The sequence below is a fragment of the Magallana gigas genome, chromosome 4 (genome assembly GCF_963853765.1).
Source record: "Magallana gigas chromosome 4, xbMagGiga1.1, whole genome shotgun sequence".
Classification (NCBI taxonomy): Eukaryota; Metazoa; Mollusca; class Bivalvia; order Ostreida; family Ostreidae; genus Magallana; species Magallana gigas.
In genome coordinates this window covers 8,645,468-8,668,254 of record NC_088856.1, presented here as the reverse complement: position 1 = coordinate 8,668,254, position 22,787 = coordinate 8,645,468, and the positions used below count along the sequence as shown (strand labels likewise).

The following is a 22,787-nucleotide window of genomic DNA, read 5'->3' as shown; positions in this document are numbered from 1 at the left end:
ACATTTGTCAAATCTTAACTTCAATATATACTCCAAGTAAAATCCCAGTAAATATATTCAATCTTTGCGCAATCATTCAATATCATTTCATTGTAAGCATACAAAAAATACCAAAGGTGTTAGCAGTTACTGCGGTGCTGGCATGTTTAAGTTCATTGGCAAAACTTATATATACATAACGTGTTTCGTTTACAAACTGAACATTAATATCAATTGCATTTCAGGCATTAAACATTTGGGTCAGGGTCTCTGATAAGGTAAATTATCACACAAGTAGAATTATATTTCTCTTATTCTTTGGAAAGACAGAACCTATACAACGCACCTATAACATGTGGCTGGTTTATTTAGCCTTTGGGGCCTTTGTTTGTGTTTGTTCTTGTACTGCAGAACACAAAAATAATGTCGCCAACCAAGATGGAAACATTGATATTATAGAAGAGTTAAGATTTTTACGTAAAATGGTTATTGAAAATAGAATGCTGATCACAAAACAAGAAACGGAGCTAAAGGCCGTAAAACACGAACTAGATGAGACAAAAAGAAATTGTAATGGTGGATCAAAGTCCGATGGAAAGAAAACTACACCTAACGAAATTGAAGCCCCTCAAAGGAACACAACAGTTACTCTAATACGTAAAGGTAAATTTCAATTCACTTTTTTTTTATTTATGTGCGTGACAATACGAAGTTACGAAAATTCTTTCACGATAATTGAAATAATTTGTAGACATATTATATGCTACCCTTTTCACATTAAATGTACGTAGATTTTGGTGTCCAACTAATCAAATACAAAACGTTGCAACATTTCACATTAGACAAATTCGTCATGGATATATTAAAAAAAAAACCCTGCTTAAACAAAGCAAGACATGATTTTGAATACCAATCTGATTACAAATGTGAAAACTTTAGATTCATAAAGCAAGTACACACAATTGTCATGTATATTACATTGAATCTTGAAGTTAGGATCACACCACCGAATTCTCATGATGGACCTATAGCGTTCTATGCTTACATGTCTACTTCAATGACCAACATCGGTGGCCATCATACTCTGGTCTTTAATGTCATCAAAACCAACTCTGGAAACGGACTACACTCTACCACAGGGGTCTTCACGGCGCCGAGCTCTGGGCTTTATGTTTTTACCTGGACCATTAGACTTGAAATTAATAGCTACCATGGCGTGGAACTGGTCGTGAATGGACAAGGAGTCGGGGCTCTCTATCAACACACCGGATCTGGTGAATCCGATATGAGTAGTACAACAGTTGTTACTCATGTTGATCAGGGTGAAGATGTTTTCCTGAGAACCAGAATAGATTACAACCAAGGATTTATCAATAGTAATGCCTATGGATACACTTCGTTTTCTGGATGGAAGCTGAATTAATGTTACTCAAGTAATAAAGCAAATGATGATATATTGTTTATTTTGCAATTGCATTTTAAATGTGTATTATAGAGAGTAATATTGATCCCTTTAGAAATAACCCCCACAAAATGGCTATAAAAAGAGCACTTTTGTGGATTTCTTACTACATGGAAAGTCTTTCTTCTATGAAAGTGTTACGGGAACAATAATGTGTTTAAGTTTTTATATGAAAGAATGTACCCCCTTAAAAATCTCCCATCAAAACCATAAAAACTGATTTTTGAGATGCAATCTTTTTGCGGGTTTTGTATATATTGTATACAATTTTAAACAAAATGTTATTGATCTGTTATTTAAGGGTATCAACATATTGATAAGTTTTTAAACATTTTGTGTGAACAGGTTTTGGTCTGATCTCCTTCTATCTGTTTACTAGTATATTTTTTCTTTATTTTCGTCAATTTTGATGAATGACATATTTCATCTCTCACCAATGTTGAGATCATTTATCAGACAGCGAAAACAAAGCTGTGGGGAGGGTGCGCTGAGAAAACATAATAAACAATACAAACAAAAACAAAACAACAAACAAATAAAAAGAACTGTACATACCAAAAGCATTCAATGATTACATGTTTACTGCAATAAGGAATTGTCAGTGGCCATCATGCTTTAGATTTCATCAAAACTAATTCTAGAAACAAACTTTACCAAATTCAAGTACACAGTTGTCTTCTCGGCGCATACTTCTGGATTTTACACTTTTACCTGCACTATAAGAGAAATGGACAATAGTTACCACAGCGTAAAAATACTCGTTAGGGTTAAGAAGACATAGTTCCTCATTAACAAACCGTATGCGGTGTGTAAGGTTAATTTTTGTATAATATCCAGTCTCTCACCAGAGTTCGTGCTTTGCAAGCGTTCTATCCATCAAAACTTAATTCGCGCATTTAAGAAACGAATTGCCTAATTTTATTCATCCAACATTTGTCAAATCTTAACTTCAATGTACACTGATGTTGACCAATATAGGTAAGCATAATACATGTAGTAGCAGTAGCACAATATAATGAGATGCCAGCATACATAAGTTCGATCTACTTTCACTTTCTAAATGTGATCTCCCTTTGACAGCATACTGTATAATCATCTTTTAATATTTAAAAAAGCTTATAATCGTTACCTATCCTATCGCATTTGTAAAGTTTCTGTCATTTTAATTGCAAAAGTTATTTTTTTCATTTGTCAGACTTGCACTATTGAGTTGACCCCATATTGAACCTGTACTATAAATAATTTCGTATTAAATTTGTGAATTACATGTAAGTAAGTGTAGACACTTATCATTTGTATATATTTGGTGTTTTTGCTATTTGTGCACTTCATAATCTGCTTTAATTCAATAAATGCATTTTCTTAAATGTTATGCGTAATTTAATTAATTACATTTGCAAAATAATTGTTATTTAATAAATTACATTTGAAAATCTTGTCACGGTTTGCAAACTTAAAAAATGACGTTGCTACATATTATTTTTCATTTTATCACCGATCTGACTCTTCATATCCATTGCACTTTAGATATTTCATATTTGGGTCAGGATCTCTGATAATGCATATGACCACACACATATATATAAGTAGGACTATAATTTCTAATTCTTATGATAGAGAAATCACTCAAACAACGCACCTTAAACATGTGGCTGTGTTATTTAGCCTTCGGGGCTATTGTTTGCGTTTGCTCTTGCGCTGAAGAACACGCAAATCCTGCCTCCAACCAAGACGAAAACATTGATATTTTAGAAGAGTTAAGGTTATTACGGAAAATGGTAGTAGAAAATAGAATACTGATCACAAAACAAGAAACAGAGCTTAAGGCGGTAAAATGCGAACTAGAGGAGACAAAAAGAAATTGCCATTGTGGATCAACGTCCGATGGAAAGAAAACTACATCAAACAGAACTGTAGTTTCTCAGAAAAAAGCAACGCTAATTCGTAGAGGTAAATTTCCATGCAAATTTACTTTGTCATTTATCCGGATCATTTTATGATGATTACAATTTTACGTTGACTTGATTAAAGCCACCCTTTGCATAATTATTTCTGCGTAAAATCGCAAAAACAACCCTTGCAAATTTTAAAATCCTGCTTTTATTATTTAGACAGTTTTGGACTATGTGAAATCATAACAAAATAGTGATTTTATATATTCGCGATTTGATACAAAACAGCGGAATCGCAGAATTAAGTACTTGTGTAGAATAAAGAATTTATAGTAGGCAGTACAAATTGAATTTTTAAGGTAGGATCATTCCCTCTAATTCACCTGATGGGCCTGTAGCGTTCTACGGTTACATGTCTACTGCAATGACCAACATCGGTGGCCACCATACTCTGGCCTTTGATGTCATCAAAACTAACTCTGGAAACGGACTACACCCTACCACAGGAGTCTTCACGGCACCGAGCTCTGGACTTTATGTTTTCACATGGACTATAAGAGAACCCGGCGATAGTTACCACAGTGTGGAACTGGTGGTAAATGGACAAGTTGTCGGGGCTCTCTATGAACACGCTCTGTCTGGTGAATTTGATGCGAGTTGCACCAATGTAGTTATCCACGTAAATCAGAGTAATGATGTTTTTCTGAGAACTAAAATGGATTACAACAAAGGATCGATTTTAAGCACTACATATGGTTATTCTTCCTTTGCGGGTTGGAAGCTGAATTAATTTAACAATAAAAACTGCAATTCTCCTCTTAGAAATTGTTATTAAAAAATGTAATTTGCCTACAAAAATGTACTTAAATTACAAAACTTACGGTCTGTCAATCATATTTGTGGAGGAAAATTATTTGGAAGCACAACAAAAAACGTAATCGTCATTCTGAAAAAAAAAATTGACGTATTGTTTTGTTCCTAAAAGTGAAAAATTATTCTTTCGGAAAAATATATGAATTTATTATTTTCTAATTTGTAATAGAGGTTTGGGTTACATGCATAACTATAAGAAATACAGGTTTCTGCAGCAAAATGAAATTTGAAAATTACATTGCTTTAAATGATTTTCGTTTTTTTTTGTTTTCAAACTTGTAACTTTAATCGTTTACCGATCCTATGACTCTGGCGTCCTCACCTTTATGTAATTATAACTTAACAAAAGAGCAACTGAGCAAAAGATTAACAAGTAAGAAAAATTACCTCTAAAGTATAAAGTACGTATTGATCGAATCTTTAATATTCAAAGAAAGCACTTACAGAAAATAAAGGTAAAACCATCAGTGCGATTATTTGAATGTAATACATAAGGTATCATCCTCTAGTATTTCATACTTCAATAAGTTATTGGGACTGCCATGCTGGTATACCTGTCTACTTAGAGTCGTTGAGAACATTCAATATGTGTCGCACTAGAAAGGAATATCTGATTACCTGCACATAGATACATGTACTAATTTTTGTTTCGTCTTTGATTTACAGATAACAAACCGTAAGTTTTGTCCTGAAATGCGAATGATTTAAGAAAACATAATGCACTATTCAAATGTTTTAATACACAAAGAAACATTACCAATATTTATGTTTACAAAATACCTTTTAAAATTTACAAACTATTACCTTTTAAGAATATCCCGTAAACAAAACTATCAGATGAAGAACTTTGATATCTCATTTTAAATAGGTTTGTTCTGATATACTTTTTTACGAATTAAGATTATTTTAACCAGAAAATGCTGATTAATCATCATAATTTATGTATATGTGGAAGCAGTAACGTACATGTATCTTCGCATGTAACGAATATAAAATCCTTAGTAGAACTATTGGAACTATTTAAAATACTGGTAAATTATCGTATTAAGCACCTTCTTGCCTTACACTAACAGAAACTCTGCTACATGTATGTATAGGAAAGTAAAGATTAACCGACAAACCATCTGACACTACTGCATATAATGTGAATGTTTAGGGCTGGATACCAGAAGTAACACAGTTCTTTAAATCATCAATGAAAAAAATTTCATTTTTAGTTCTCACATCTTTTAAAATTTATTTATTATATTAGTGATATTACATTGCAAGCAGGTTTTATATTGAGGTAAGAATAAAAGATAATAAAAAATTGAAATTGTTTTCAGGGAATGTTGCCAAAGGAAAAGATATTCATGGTTAGAGGAAAGAGTTTAATAAATTTTATTAAGGTCTACCGTTTAATGTAAACGTTAACATTGCTTGGTAAGAATTGTGCATAATGTCCACAAACCCTACACAAATTAGCCACTGCACTAATTTAACTCATTCTGAAAATTCCCAAAAATATTTTTAATAAATCCGATAATAATTCTTAAACATCTTGGAAAAAGTGCCAAATGATACACCTTTAGAAAGCTATTATAAAGCCAATCAAAAATTAAAGATAAACTTAAATAATAAATATTTCAATCTAACCCGTGGTAAGAATCTTACAAAGAATCAATGTTCACTTAAACATTTTATAAATGAATTAATCAACTAATTGATAAAGTTTTATAAATTTTTGACCACTAAATAATATTTTTGCATAATATATAAAAAAAACCCCAAAAGGTTTCTTTAACAAAGACATTAAAGGCAAATGACGCAAAGAAACATTCACGGGAACTCTCGAATTGTTGCAAATAAAACTATGTTTTCAATCCCTCTGCAATGAGTAGGAAATACATTTTCAAGGATTTACATGTATACATTATCCTTCATGTATATCACATCAATTGTTTTAACGGATAATAAACTTCATTAAATATTGATTTTTGGATCAACTATGGGTTTGGTTTGCTCATTTCATAATAATTACTGCCAATTTTATAATTGGTATTTCAGTAATCACAAACAATCAAATTATAGATTGACGACGTCCATTAACAAATCTTGCATAACTAATACATAATATAAAAAAGGAACAAAATCATTGATCGATCGTCGATTGTTCTTTTTCACCACGCGACTGCAACGGAAGACTTATTTGTTGCTTTGCAACGAACTTTCCTCGTTTATTTTTTTTTACATTATAATTGGTGATGTTTGAAATGGGTAGTAAACTATTCACACTAAAATTGATAGAAAATTAAAAGTAAACTTTATTGGTAATTATGATTCATATTAATCCAAATACATGTATATTGAACTTGACATTTTGAGTTTTTTTTAAGTCAATGTTCCTGATAGTTTTAGAGGACAACCATATTTCTGTAAAAATTTAAAAACTATAAAAGCACTACGATAACATTTCGAAAAGCCTGATCATCGTGGTTAACAATGAGGTCAATATTTGAAAGGCTCTTTATTTCGGAACATAGCAAATATATCTTTTATCTTGTAAACAACTTACCCGAAAGGTTTTCATAACTTTTCAAAATTTATGCATAAAATCTGTTTAATAATGATGGTTTTACATTTTAAAAGTTTTGTTTTAAGATATTGATAGCATTACTCAAATAATTGAAATTAAGTTAAATGCGCCCCTCTAAAATACACATTGCTGCCAATTTAAAAGGTGAACATGTTTAGTGAATAAGGTTAGATAATTGTACTTGTACCAAATTTCACAATGTAATAGGTAATAATTGAAAATGGATATTAACCCAGAAAGTATTTTATAAGAATTGTTTTTTTTTCTTTTTCGGTCAAGATATATACCCGATGCTGTCAGAGAATAACAATATTTTCGTATATGTAACTATATAAGAGTTATAAATGCAAAATGATTACCATTCGTTAAGCTAGATAAATGGGTGAACAATGTGGTTGATACGTTTTGTATTTGTATCTGTTGCTCAACAACATCCAACAAATTCAGAATCCGGCTACCGCATTTGATATAATAGAAGAAGTATGAATATTGCGAAATAGAGATTAGGAATGTTGGAAACGTATCGCTAAACATGATACTGAATTGGCGGCTATATATTAAATCTCAATTAGAGGCTACAAAAAATATTGCAATTGTTGGTTAACGGATACTGTTGAGTTACCTGGATTGAAACCAAAAGGAGACCCTCGGCTGATAAAACTGAAATCTAAAAAGGTAAATCAGTTGAATTTAACATTAAAATGAAATAACGGTAACGATAAATTCTGTTACATTCACAAAATCATTTTACTTATTATAAATAAAATGAGCTATCGTTCGAGCACTATTCTGATATACTACAAATCGTAAAGACTAACACTGGGAATGGGCTACACCCAACTACGAGCGTTTTTAAAGCGAAGAGAAGTTGGTATCCTCTACCAATACGTACATGTAGGACTTGGAGAGGATAATATGAGTAGTATTTACGTTGTTATCCATGTTATTGAGGATGAAGATGTCTTTCTGAGAACCGAAAGTGATATAAGGTACTTCACTACACCAATACTTATATTTTTTAAAACACTACGTCACAAGATGGCGATTTAAATGTTTTGTTAACGTGTTTGTATCAATCGATTCAGATGTATATCGTCATAGCTCAGTGTTTAAAGTAACATGCTTGTAATTCGCAGGTCATGAGTTCGAATCCACCTGGGCTTTTCTTCATGTTTACTGATTTATTTATTTAAAAAAAAATAAGACAATCGTCTTGACGTCATTTCTACATTATGACGTCACTGTGGTGATAATCTTTTACACATTTATTTTCAATATGATTTCAACTATCTTCCACCTTATCTTTAAAATTCTTTATAAATTCTATTTTTGGGAACAAGAAATACATAACTATTCAGAAATTGCGCATTAAGAACGATGATATTTAAGGAAGGAATTGAATAGCTATACTTTATATGAATAAAGAGCCTCACGGTTTATAAAGTGTAAACTACTTTTACACTCTATCATTATTTATTGTAGAAAAAATATCATTTTACCTTTAGAATGACCTTATACAAATTCAAACGCGACGTTCGGCGATTAATGCATTCCACTTTAGTCCTACAGTGACGCAGAACCATTTTTTACGATATAAACTAAAACTTTTAGCCAAAATGAAAGCACGTTACAACTATCATTAAATCATTTTATATTCATTGGTAATTGGCGCACAGTAATACCAAACAAACACATAACATTGTTCTGAAACTTTGGAGGGGGCAGCCTTATAAAAAAAATGTTTAATTCTACAAATCGTGAAAATCCTAATCTGCAGGGAGGGGGAGCTGCATAGTATTCCTTTTTTACCCATCAATTTCAATGTTGATTTACTCTTGTTCACGTTCATTTATTACATTTATCTTCTCCCACAAAAAGGTGGGGGAGGGGGTTCCTGATGATTTAATATCTCATGTGTAATCTTTATATGTATAAATTTACTTGTTATAGAAGAATGTATGCTGCAAGGAAATTTCTGAAAGGGGAGGGGGGCAGTTTGGTATCTTAACTGGTAGAATGGTGCCTGACTAATTCACCAAAAACTTGTATGGCAAAAATTTACCATATTAATGCTATTGATGTAAATCATATTTACAGAAGAGAAACAGTTTATTTATTCTATATAGTACATTTAATTGGCATCGAATAACAGCATCATTAAGAGTTGATACTTACTGGCTACGATTGAAATGTAATGTAAGCTCACGATCTAAAACTGTGTAAGATTTGCGCATGTGTGATGATATAAAAGTACGCCACACGGAAACGTTCTACAATGGTTGAGAATTTTCGTAATATGATTGCCTGTATTTTAGTTTGTTTAGTTTCGTCTTTCATTAGATATTCTTCAAAGCGCGTTTCTATAATCATATGCGGCCAATGTAGCGTATTCGGGCGAATAAGACACATAAACGCAGTGAAGCATGATTGGACACGGTGAAAAAAGAATGGTGCCCTTGACGTTTTATAAGGTGTATGCGTTAAGTGTAACAATAAAAATGAGAAAATAAAATGGCAGTGTTCTGATATTACAGTTATTGGAGATAAATGGAAATAATGTGTATTCATGAATTCAAGTCAGCTTTAAACACGCTTTGATTTTAATCTTTTTAGCATGGTACATGTTTATTTATATATTAGCAATGCTGCTACATGTATAACTGTTGAACATTACTAAACTATTTAGTTTTTCTCAATCAATTGTCACAATAACAATATTACACAAAGTAACTTAAATTAAAAATAACTTATATCAATGTAAATATACATCAGTAGCATCAAACTCTGAACACTTTGGAAAGTTCTTTGGTGTCCTGGGTATAAAAGGGAATGACTCATTTAATAATAAAGCCATTCCTTGGAGCGAATGTATCTCGATATGACAATGAATAATCCAGATTCCCGGATTATTAGCCTTGAATCGTAAAACAGCATAACCACCGTCTGGAACAATTATTGTATCTTTACGAGGAGGGTACCTTAGTTCTTGCCCTGGTATGTTACCATTTAACCAAGATTGGTTCCGCCAGGTGGCGTTTTTACAGAAGCTGTAGTCATTGCTTCGCGTTTTCCCTCCACTGCAATCGATATCTCTATTTTGTTCCACAAGAAAACCATACTTTTCGTTAAATGTACCGTATCCCATTTTGATGACGTGAAATGAATGCCCATGCATATGAATAGGATGAAACCAACCAGCTCCCATACCAAGGTTTGAGAGAACCAGTTGCACGGTATTGCCGTGTTTAATTTGTAAAGAAAATGTGCATTTACATTCGTTATCTTGCTCACACATGCTCGAACATTGGTTATCAATTTTATGTGCTTGTGTTAATGCTGACACACCAGGCATTTTAAAAACATTTCCGTTCACAGATGGGTGTTTACCAGGGAATCCAAAATTCAAAAAATGTTCTTGAAACCTTCCAGGAACATATGGAGGTGCAGGATCGTCCTCACGGTCTGATTTCAAGTGATCAAACGGAATACACTCTGTTCCTTTCATAAATCCAAATGCAGAAAACGGACAGTTTAATACACGACATGGATCATATTCGGTACAGACACCTCGTTGCGTGGTTGGTTCAATATCATTAGCACCATCATATCTCAATATAGCCTCTGCTTCAGAGTGACGTTTGTTCTCCAATGTTTTTGCACGGATCCAGTAGTTACCCACAGGACGTATAGTTTCTAGTTGAAAATCGAACCGTTCGCCGGGATTGATAACGAATGATTCCACAATAACCGGTTGAATGGAGTATCCATCTGATTCTATTACAGTCAAAACATGGCCGTCAACAGATATCCGGAATGGAAAGTTTGCTCCGGTCGCAAGTACTCGGAATCGATAGGTAAAGCCTCTTCTCACATTAAAGATTTCTAAGGGCGCACCATTATGGTGTTTTGTTGATTGGTCATAATAAAAACGCCCTTTACCATTAATTAAAGCAGAATGAAAAACCATATTACTGAAAATCATTCCGTCGTGAGAACTAGATGAGGATATAGGAGATCTATTTTCAACTACTCTGTGTTCATGAAGCAACGTTTGTTTCAAAGAATCATGATCATGGTTCCATTCCATCACCTGCATTATATGTTCTTGAATAGGATTACGTTCTCTCTTTCTAACAATAAAAGCTCCAGCCAGTCCATTTGATCGCTGAGAACCCGAATGCGAATGATACCAGAAACTACCCCTTGGATTAGCCTGGAATTTGTATGTAAATTTTTGGCCTGGTAAGATAGGACACTGAGTGATGAATGGTACACCATCCATGTAAGGTGTGTTATGCTGGTGAATGCCATGCCAATGTATCGTCACTGAATCCGAATGCATTTTATTTATGACGTGGACTTTAACAGATTGTCCTTCGTAAACAATTATATCAGGTGCTGGCAGCGATCGATTGACAACTGTAACCATTCGCGGCGTCTCCCAACCATCAGCTGTTATAACATCTTGATTTGGTATGGGTTTCGCCATTGTTGTATTTTTCACGTTATACTGATATATATGTCTATTAGAAACAAACACTGCAGAAAACCGTTCGTGAATCATTGTTAGATAATTCTCCACAACTAATGTAGTTTCACATTCTGAACTGTCCGGGTCACAAATATAAGACGCTACCTTTGGAAAGGCAATCGTTGTGTACACCCACAATCTAAGCAGGCTCAAGACCTATATCAATGTGAAAAATATAAAATAAGTGAAGCTAAACCTCATGTTATAATACTAGTAATCCAAAATTATTGAAATGTTACAATTGAATTAATTTTTTAACGAATGGCAAAAATTCAAAGAAAATGAAATTAAGTAACGTGCATATCAAAATTGTACAAGAAAACAAAAATTGTACAAAAAAGTTTACAAACCTGGTTTTGTTTAAACGCATACATTTCACATCACCTCGTTTAACCACGATTTATCCAGAAAATAACACTAACACTGAAAAAAGAAAAAATAGAAACTTCTAAATCACCTTTTGTATAACATATTTTGATTAACCAAAAGGTTGATATGCAAGCTTATTAAGATGTCAATATAATGCAGTCCTTTGTCCAACATAGACACGAAAATAAATGAAAATATGCAAATAGGTCAAACGCGTTCACTCGTTAAAACAGTTGAATTAATGAACAAACCATTTATATCAATACCTTTTTATAAATTAAACTCTAATAAATTTTTCCCTGAAAGAAGAAGAATATAATGTATATTAGAGTTTCATAACATGTTTAAATTTGTATAAGCGCCGGAACCGGGAGAAGAGGTGGGCTGTGAGGGGCTAAGTAAGACAAAACTATAACCATTTTTTTTCTTTTTGCTTCTGATAAGTCTATCTCCCTCACTTTCAGTTGGCTTCCGACGACACTGATTTGATTTGTTTATTTATATAATTGGGGATATTTTAGAATAATATGAATCATAGTCTATTTGATAAAAATGAGCTAAAGATTTAAAAAGAAGAAAAGACGATTATTAAAATATAAGTAGAAAGATTTAAGATTTAAATAGGAAATTAGTATTGAGAAATATGAATTTTGTTCAATAAATACAATAGGTTAAACTTGATTATAAGATTTCACTAATTATATGATTTTTATAACAATTTTCTTCTTTTGAAATATCAAAATACTTTTACCTCGATATATTAGAAGTATCCGTCCCTCTATGGCATTTGTATGCATATTATATCACCATTCTAATTAACGCCAGATAAATTCCTATATGGAAATATCTATCAAACAACACAAAGCTTATCCAAAGATCCAACTATGATTTAAAAGAGAAAATAAAACAAATGTATTTCTAATGACCGATGAAACATTCATTTGAATACAAACCATCGTGACCCTGTGATTGCTTAATGCTGCTTTGGTGCAGTAAACCTGATCTGAATTTAATAAAGACGACAGCAGTTTACCAACTGTAAAAACCAAGCCATGGGTGACATTTTGACAAGTAATGCATATTTCTATATCCATGTGTTTGGAATGTGAAAAGTTGCTTAATTAAGTCTTCTTAAAATTCTTTTTATTTTTTGTTGTAAGATACATACATTTCGTTTAAAATGAATATATTTGTATACAAATTTAAAAAAAATAAATGTATATAATTTTGGGAATTTGAGAGCGTGCTCAATTGTTCTTTCTTTGTAAGTATTATACATCGATCGTTAAGATAATTCAAGTATAATTCTTTGTAATAAATATGATGTATTAATTCATGCTTGATTTGTGTCCTGTCATGTAGTTAACATGTATTTATTTAAATAATAATTGGCCTTAACTGAGATTAATTGCGTGTGTGTATAATGTATTTTTAAAGTTTCAAACTATATATATTGCATTATGAAATATTGTTATTTCCCCCGAATTTTAATGAGAAAATATATTTTAACCGGTTTGGAAACACTAAGCAACTTAATATGTACTTTAAAAAAAAACTTGACGACTAGAATCGGAAAGGTTTAGAGGTATTTGAATGCTTTAAAACTATGATCAATGTTCACACATGTAAATCAAAACCAATCAAAATTTGTCGTTTAAAAAAGTAACCACTTTGTTGGTACTACGCATTTTAGAAAAACATTATATGTTCAAAACATTTCTGAAGATTTGACCAACTGTATCATATATATATATATATATATATATATATATATATATATATATATATATATATATATATATATATATATATATGATTTGATTGTACATTGTATGAGAAATAGTTCTGAATTTATATCGAAGCCTTACTTATTCAATTTTTGTTTATGAATTATTATAAGACACAGACACCATTCCATAACAAAATCTTGCTTTGTAACTTTGCTAATTTGCAATGAAAATGGATACTTATTCTCGTAAGACGCGACACTGAATTGCTTGTCAAATATTTTGCATTTGATAATCTTTTACTGACTTTAATTTATGGAGACCACCATAAATATCAATTCTCCTTAGACACGAATTTACATACATTATACACATGAAATAAAGCTATATAGGTCAGATAGGAGCTCCTAAGATACATGTAAACAGTTGATTTGACGTTATCTTATGGATACTTTGATGCGGCTAACAATAAATAGTGGTTCATAACATTTGAAAACTTCGATTATCCTCCCTTTTTTCAACTTGTTTATAAGTTCTGGAATTTCATTATCATTTTAATGTGCATTTACAATTTAAATTTACATACTATGGTTGGATCGAAAAATGACAGCATGAAGAGAAAGGTCATGTCTACTGTGTTAAAGCAGAAATTAGAATTTGTACTTTAGAGCTAAACAGGAATATACATATATCCATTTACGAAGAATTGATTAAAGAACAAGGGACGTTATTGGCCAAAAAATGCCGTGTTTTAAAATCTAATGATACCTACCATTTTCAAAAGCCAAGAATAAACAAAACTCAATGGTATATGATTTATTCATATAACTTTAGTGTAAGTATGATACATTTTACGTTAAACACGCGCCTTTTTAAATGAAACGTCGACATTTTACAAAGCCTTTAACGCGGCGTCATAAACATTTTGCTAAATGCGGCCAGGGAAAATTTACATTATTCCCATTTTATTAACTTCCAAATGAAAATGAAATACTGCGCTTAGCCAAGGAAGACCACTTTATTAAATTTTTGAAACCAAAACTTAATCGCACTCAGTGAAAAATTTATTATATGCATGTGATATAATTGAATCATTTGTAATATTTGCGATTATTATTAAGTTAGCACCTTTTTGCTCTGTGACTCTAACTTTCCGCTACTTTAACGTTATTATGACGTCACAATGAACTTTTGCTTATTGACGTTACTACGTTACATATTAGGCATTCGTACATAACTGCCTGAAGAGCCAGGAATGGCGAAAACGTTTGCGGTTAATAGGATCAATATATATATATACCTGTTGTTACGAATTTATAAAATATATTATAATCACTTAATGTAAAGGCGTTTGGATGCCGTCAAAGTTGCCACATTTGGGAAAATCACTTGGAGGTTGATGAACAAAGTGGGAGGACTCATTAATCATAACAGACATTCCGTATAATGTCTGATGATCAACAAGACTGTGAAGCAACCAGAGACCGGGATTATTTGCTCGAATCCTGATGACAACATAACCCCCTCTAGGGATAACTACCGTGTCTTTTAAGGGTGGATTGACAAGGTTTAGCCCTGGAACATTACCATTCATCCATGAGGAATCACTCCATGTAAAAGACATACAGTAATCGCTGTGTCGTTTGATACATTTGATTTCTTCGTTTTCAGTAGTAATGTTGCCAGTGATTCTGTTATATGTTGGAAATCCCATTTTTAGGAGCTCGAATGAATGTCCATGTAAATGGACTGGATGTCCCCACCCTTTTCCAGTGCCTATATTGGTAAGAACAAAGTGAACAGTGTCGTTGTGTTTCAGGTTAATTGAATTAGTGCACTGACAACCAACACAGCTGGTATTACATGACGTAGAGATGCTGTTGGGTTGTGTAAGAGCTGAAGCCGTGGGTTGTAGAAATTGTTTTCCGTTAATAGCTGCTTTTGGGGTTCCCTGATATTCGAAATTGAGAAAGAATTCCTTAAACTGCTTTTTATTGGGAACCTTTTGTAGCTCCGTTGGTTCAAGAGAATCCATCTTGTCAGCAGTTATACATTTCATGTATACTTTCACGGGGAATGATTCAAAAGGACAGTTAAACACTTTACATGGCTTTTTTGACGAACAAATTGTCGGGCTAGTTTTCGGCTCTGCCACTTCATTTTCATCATAACGTAATATAGCTCGAATCTCTATACTATTAGTGACATCAACCGTTGTCGCCCGTATCCAGAAGTTATAAGTTCTAGAATCTAATCTGTTAGTCTTGAAAACGATTCTTTCCCCAGGGTTGAGTATAACCGAATCTACATTAATGCCCTTTACTCTATATCCGTTCGCTTCAATTATCGTTAATTTATGACTATCTATTGAAATTTTAAAAGGCAAAACTGCACCCGTTGCTATTGTCCGGAACAAAAATGAGTTATTCCCATACCCCTTGAACGTGTAAAACGGCATTTCATTTACATTTCCTTTTCCATTTATGAGAGCGCTTGTTGGAGTGAAAATACTATGATAGATAGCACCATCGGGTGAGACTAAATGTTTGCCGTGTTGAGTGTCTTCTCCAAAATTTGCAAGAAGTGATGCGCCGTTTGAGTGCATGTTATCGTACCATTCCTGAACTTGCAAGATATGTTCTGTGGTCGTGTCAGTACCCTTTGGACGAATAATCAGAGCACCGGAAGCCCCGTCAATTCTCTGAAGACCTGTTGTTGAGTAATACCAAAACGTTCCTTTAGGGTAGGCCTGAAACTTGTAGGTAAATGTTTGACCTGGTAAAATAGGACACTGTGTAATAAAAGGTACCCCATCCATGAATGGCGTGTTGCGTTGGTAAAGGCCGTGCCAATGTACACCAAGGACCTCTGAACGCATTTTGTTTGTTACATGGATAATCACAGTCTGTCCCTCGTATACTATGATATCAGGACCTGGAAGTGTTTTATTGAAGACAACAACTGGTCTCTGGACTCCATTGGCAATAATGACCTCGTTTTCGGGAACAGAATCTAGGTCTGTTGCTGATTTGGGGTCAGTATTATATGGGTATAGTTTTCCTCCATATGGCACAACTTTATTTGCGTTTGGGTGAAACATCGTCAGGTGGTGTTCTGCAATTAGCGATGACTCACAAACTTCGGCATTTTTATCACAGATGAAAGAACTTGTTGGATGAAAGGACCATAAAAGAGCTAGCAAGACGGTAACGAAAACCTTAAAATAAAGTATTATTTTATCAATAAGTATATCTAGACCTAAGAAGAAAATAGAGATAAAGATTAACACTGATGTTAAAATTATGTTAGGTAGGTAGGGATTTTTTTTATCATATTTTTATGAGGACACAAACACAAATATAAAATAGAATGTTTGTGTGTGTCAAATTTAAAAACGGTTTTATTTAATGGAAATTATACGAATATCACAATCAAATAAAAACAGACATCTACAAATGGTAGAATTAAAGGCATTTTTGTAGGTTAGGTCGGGTTACCCTAAACACACAATATTTATTAGGCCCTATTAAAAAAGAAACTTCTGATCATCCCAAGCAGTGTTTGTGTTAAAAAAAAACATGTGGATAGTTCATAATGTTAAACAATAAGATAAATTTAGACATTGATAATTATAAAAGCAGCAACAAACGATATAATTTCCAATTAAATACGTCAAACTTTTGACTTTAGCATAACGTGCTTTTCTTAATGCCATTGTGATCAAGGTCGTATATGAATTAACATAATTCCACGACGTTTAATTAAAACTAAACAGTTTAATTTCTATAATCGTGTTTCCTTTGAAATATTTATTCTCAATAGAATCATTAAATGGTTTCTGATACGTTTTCACAACAGATTGACAAAATACCTTCCTCCTATAGCAATAAGCATAAAAGAAAACGGCATTTTACAGTTACTGTATATTTTGTGCTAATTTTGCACACACTCGATTTATTTTATTTATCAAACCAAACAATGAAGAATTAAATATAGTCAAACATTGATGTTTTATAAATATACAACAAGTTATTTTTCTTACTAAAGAAGATTAGACATCTTATATTTATACAACATCGCATGGTCCTTTAAAAGGAAGAATTTTAAAAGATCTTACCTCCATGGTTTCCATGATCATGTAAATGTCATGAATATTATTACTCTATAATTAGTGTATTATGTATGCAATCTTTTCACGTCGATGGTAAAAATGATTGATTTATAGTGTCTTCATAAAAAATTCTTACACGCATACAGATTATATCATCAAAGGCATAAAATGTAATTAAATATAAAAGGTTCTCTAGTTGCGTTATTTACTAGCATATTTAAAATTTAATTTTGATAAACTTAAAAGTTACGTATACACGAACTTAAATCCACTTGGGACGGATGTTTGATAAACACTGTATGTAAGTTCATGTATCAAAGTAACTACATGTTACACTCAACACGAAGCAGCTAGAATTAAAAAATAATAAAAAGGCTTTAATTAGCAACTATTTAATTCATAGAGGTGACCTTTAACAGTCAAAACATGTAACAAGCAGTATTTATTTAGAAAGTTCATACATCAGCATTTTATGTGTCCCTCAACCAGACGCTATATTATGCATCCAAAGATAAGAAGCCATTGATCCACATTTTGAGCTCTAAGAAAAAAACCTACTGATTCAAAAACATTTTGTCCGTAGTATTTACAAGTCAAGCCATACAAACAGATTCATTCATCAGATTTTTAAAGCAACATACTTAGGATAGGCTCAATTTGTATAGCTACATGTTAATCGAACTTTCGTTTTCGTGTAACTGAAATAAGCCAGATGTATAATATAAACACATTGTAAATTGTAAAAAAAAACTTATTAAAAGATAAATTTGCACAGGATGAAAATTAATCACATTATTTTCACGCCCGTTGCACCACAATTAAAGAAATGATAAACACAAACTATTGTCTTTAATCACACTAAAACACACATAAGTTTTCTATTTGCAATTGGACGAGTAATAAAATTTTATATTTTTTTAAAGTTATAAATGGAGATAAATACCTGATGTAATGACAAATAAGATAATATATTATGCATATCTGACATTGATATGTTTTTGTTTTGTGTTCGTTATCCAATCTAAATAGGGTATTTAGAGACCAGAGAAATGGCGTCAGACAACTTCATATGTGCCTAATGCAGCTGTAATAAACGAAGTCGTTAAGGCTTTAATTATATCCTGGTCAACGGCTTCTATTGTAAATCACGTGGTAAAAACCACGAGACCTTTTCCGCATTGTTTCGGAGACATGCTGTCACTACATAAAGCAATGTCAGGTGGAACACGTTTTGCATTGTATTTTTGGCAAACAATTCTTCAGGACTTATTGTAATAATATTAACAACCAAATAGTGTTGACCTATCAAAGGCAATGCAAACGTTTTGAGCTTTGTCAGTATCTGGTTTGTTCATGTAAGACATCCCTTTTGATAACTAATAATCTACGGAGTTTACTTAAAAATTGAATAGCAAGTAGTTGAAAAGTTCTTCGGAATATGAACTTGCTTGGTCACGTGATCAAATCTCAAGAGGCCCTTCGTGTACCGACCAAGTTTATATCCCGTTGAACTTTCCAACATTGCTGTTTATTACTTATAATGGAATTTGAAAAAGGAAAACTTGAATTTTAATTGTTAAAACTACCGAGATTTTATGTTTACAATAATCCAAGCGATAAGCGATTATTATGACGTCATGAAAAATATCATACAGAATTTAAAACTGTTTTCGCTTTCCTATAGGTTTATATAAGGAATCATATTTGAGAATGTTTATTTTTGTCATTAAGCGACACTTAATAGATATATATAGGATCTCTCATGATTTGCGATGGTATATGATTTTTATCCAACGAGTTGTGTGTTTTCTGTCTAGAAAACACACAACGAGTTGGATAAAAATCATATACCATCGTAAATCATGAGAGATTCTTTCTATCACATGTTTTACCAAGTATTTTGTTAATCTCAACTTTTTCTGTAAAAATTGTAATTGTGAGCCACACAACACATTATTTACAACACGTCAACAACGTTACGCATGGAAAAAAAAGTTCCTTGAAGTTTAACAAACAGACATTTCATTTTCGAACATTTTTTTATGAATTCATGAAAAATAACTGAAACAACATTATATGTTTCAAATTTACATCTCAACACCCCTCAACTGAATTAATTATTTACTTTTTCATTCTACGTCAATCAACCGCCTAAACCTACGTAATGATTAACAATGACGTCACGTGGCGTAAGAACACACAGTGGAATATCAAAAATTTATCCCATGAGTGATATCCACCGTATATTGGGATAAACATGTGATAAAAAAGATATATTAAGGAATCTATAGGTAAATGATTACGTTATTATATTAAATTTACTTTTTGTCTCGATAACCCTTCCCTACTCTCGGTTATCCCTTTTTTACATATCAAATCTCACATATCTATTCATTATTGGCGAAAAGTCTACATCTACAACTTACAGCATTTATTAAAAAATGGTTTACAGTTAATTTATTGGTTTATTGGGCCCCTGGGTGTTTTGTTACATTTTCACCAACTTTTTATTTCTTCGGGTGGGATTTCTACTTTTGTAAAAATGTTTGAAGATATGTTTGCAGTGTATCAAGTGGATGTGTAAAGAACTTTATATGATATTAGTCATTTGGCCCCCAAAATTCGCTATTTTAAAATGATTCAGGTACATTAATTTGTTGTGTTATTTTATAAAAAAGTTGACATGAAGTATGTTTTTCACCTATTTATTTGATTTATATGCACTCACTGGCAGTATATGACGTCAGGAGTGACGCTATTTTTATAATTCAATCAAAATCAATCAAAAATTGACATTTTCTTATCTTTTTTTCAAATGGGAAATATAGAGCGACTCTTTGAACAAGAACGAACTTTTTGTCACTTATAAGTATTAGAGAGATGCATCTTTGGTGAAAATATTTTGTTTGTTCTAGCAGTCGCTCAATGTTTCCTTAAAGAAAAATTGCCTCAAAACAAGCCGTTTTATGCTAAATATGAGAAAATGGCGGGAAAAGGTAAACTTTATGATGTCATATTTTTAAATTGTGGGCACTAAAATCAGAATGAAAATTATGAAAAAACTTCAAATGTATATTTGTACAAATAAAACAAAGAATTACAGTAAAATGACAATGTTCATTTTAGGGGGCCATTTTAGGCTCAAACCATATATAGTCCTTCGTATAGATCATATAACGTATGTACTATTTATATGGACAAGATATTTAAGCAAATAATAACATATAACAAATGACATGTTTGTACGATTAAAGCGGTTCAGCACTGGTTTCGAATTAAAAAAAACTCTTGTTTTTAAATAGAATAAAATAATACATGAATATGACGTAGCAAACATGAAAACAATGATCTCTCGGTCTCTTTTATCAAACCCCAATCTTCTCAGATCAGCTGCATTTATTAATAAATATCACTTTAATATCAATTAATAGAATGCATCTTGAGACTTTATCATCTATATCGTAGCAATTTCTACGATACTAGTATTAGTAGATGTATGTTGAAAATGACATTCTTTAAGCTAAATTGCAAATTTTTGTCTAAAAGTAGCATATTCAAAACTCTTAATAAAGAAACAGTTTGAAATCTAGGACAAGGACATTTTATCAAAATGAAATGAAATGATAGTTGTCGGCAATTCAACTTCATTCATTTGTAGTGTAAATATATATTGCATGCATAAATATAATTATATGATGAGATTAGTATTATATTCAATGGAAGAAATATTATATTTATTGAAAAGCAGATTATAGCATAAATGTAGTCACGTCAATTATCCATATCATATGCTCATGATTATGTTGACGTTTACCTCGATTATTACAGGATGCTTACTTCATCCTAGACACCTGATCCTACCGCTATCGTTTTAGAGGTTCGTGTTGCTCTGCTTTGAATTTATATTTCGTTTTATGGAGTTTTTAGATGGTTGACAGTTTGTTATTGTCATTTTTCAATTTCATTAAAGCATTAAATAAACTATTTTGTAGAGCATTTCGCTGAAATTCTAAGAAATTGTTAAAGGAAAAACAATACGGAATAAGCTTTAAAAACAAAGAATGATAACCCTGAGACGCCAAATTTATAAGAGGCAATCAGGTTGTCTTTAATTAGAAAACAAATGGTAGTTGCTCAAAAATTTACATTCGGTAACAATTACAATTACTATTACAATGCTAACAAATTTACTTTTGGTAACAATTACAATGACTATAACAATTATAATACAAAATAAATTCTTAATTTAAGTCAGATTCAAATACTGCCAGAATAGGGACAAACACAGGTAAGCAATACAAACGAGGAAGTATTTCAATGCACTAGTTATTTTTGGCAGTGGTTAATGAAAAACTATCTGTTCATATAACAAGGGAACAGCCAAAAAAAAAAAAAAAAAAAAAAGACTATTCCAAATTCAACAATAACACCTATAGAATATGGGTGTATCGGAAGAAAAAGATATATACAGATTAATGAATGACAATAACAAACATTCAACGATCTCAATAATCCATAAAACGAAATACAAATTCAAAGCAGAGCAACTCTGACCTCCAAAAAGATAGAGGTAGGATTAGGTGCCTAGGAGGAGTGAGCATCCTCTGCTGACCGGTCACACCCGCCGTGTGCTACTCGTCACAATTCGGCAAGTCAAAATCGGGAAAATGTCATAATAGGGATAAAACGAAACGTTGATGATTTGGTTTGTTTGTGATGGTCAGAATATAAACCTTGAGCAAACAAAGACTGGTGAGATGTTGGGAGTGATAACATTAAGTAACCAATCAGCAATAAGTACATGTACTAAAGGGGAATTGTATAAAGGCTTTGGAAACTCGAAAAAATTCAACGTTCATCTGTGTAAACAAAATCTAAAAATTTGATACAATGTACAGGAAAAGTTGATGCAATTAACATTCATAGAGAAATATTTTTGAAAGATATGCAGTTTGTTGATGTCATTAAAAAATTGATCACATAATTATATGAATTCAGTGAGAGCAATATTTGATATAATTAGTTAATCAACATTTTGATATGTATATGTAATCTTCAAATTATGAAAACTCTCTTAAGAAGACTTTCATCACATAATTACTAAGTAAACTGCGAATAATTTAACTAAAAGGTAAAAAAATTGAAACACATTTAGATATTTTTTTTTTCAATTAGAGGAATAAATTTCCAATCTAATCAGAAAAAAGTGCATATGACTTGTATTATTTTGAGTAATGTAGATTATGTAATACTCAACACAAAGAGGAA

The 22,787-nt window shown here is 32.0% G+C and overlaps 1 non-coding gene across 1 annotated transcript; it reads right to left on the bottom strand.

Moving 5' to 3' along the window:
• Positions 1–9,847: 9,847 nt before the first annotated feature.
• Positions 9,848–12,711, bottom strand: LOC105327421 (uncharacterized). Its single transcript, XR_010712736.1, has 3 exons — positions 12,433–12,711; positions 11,663–11,735; positions 9,848–11,468 (listed from the first exon to the last, which is right to left on the bottom strand). It is a non-coding gene; the product is annotated as an uncharacterized protein (transcript).
• Positions 12,712–22,787: the final 10,076 nt, after the last annotated feature.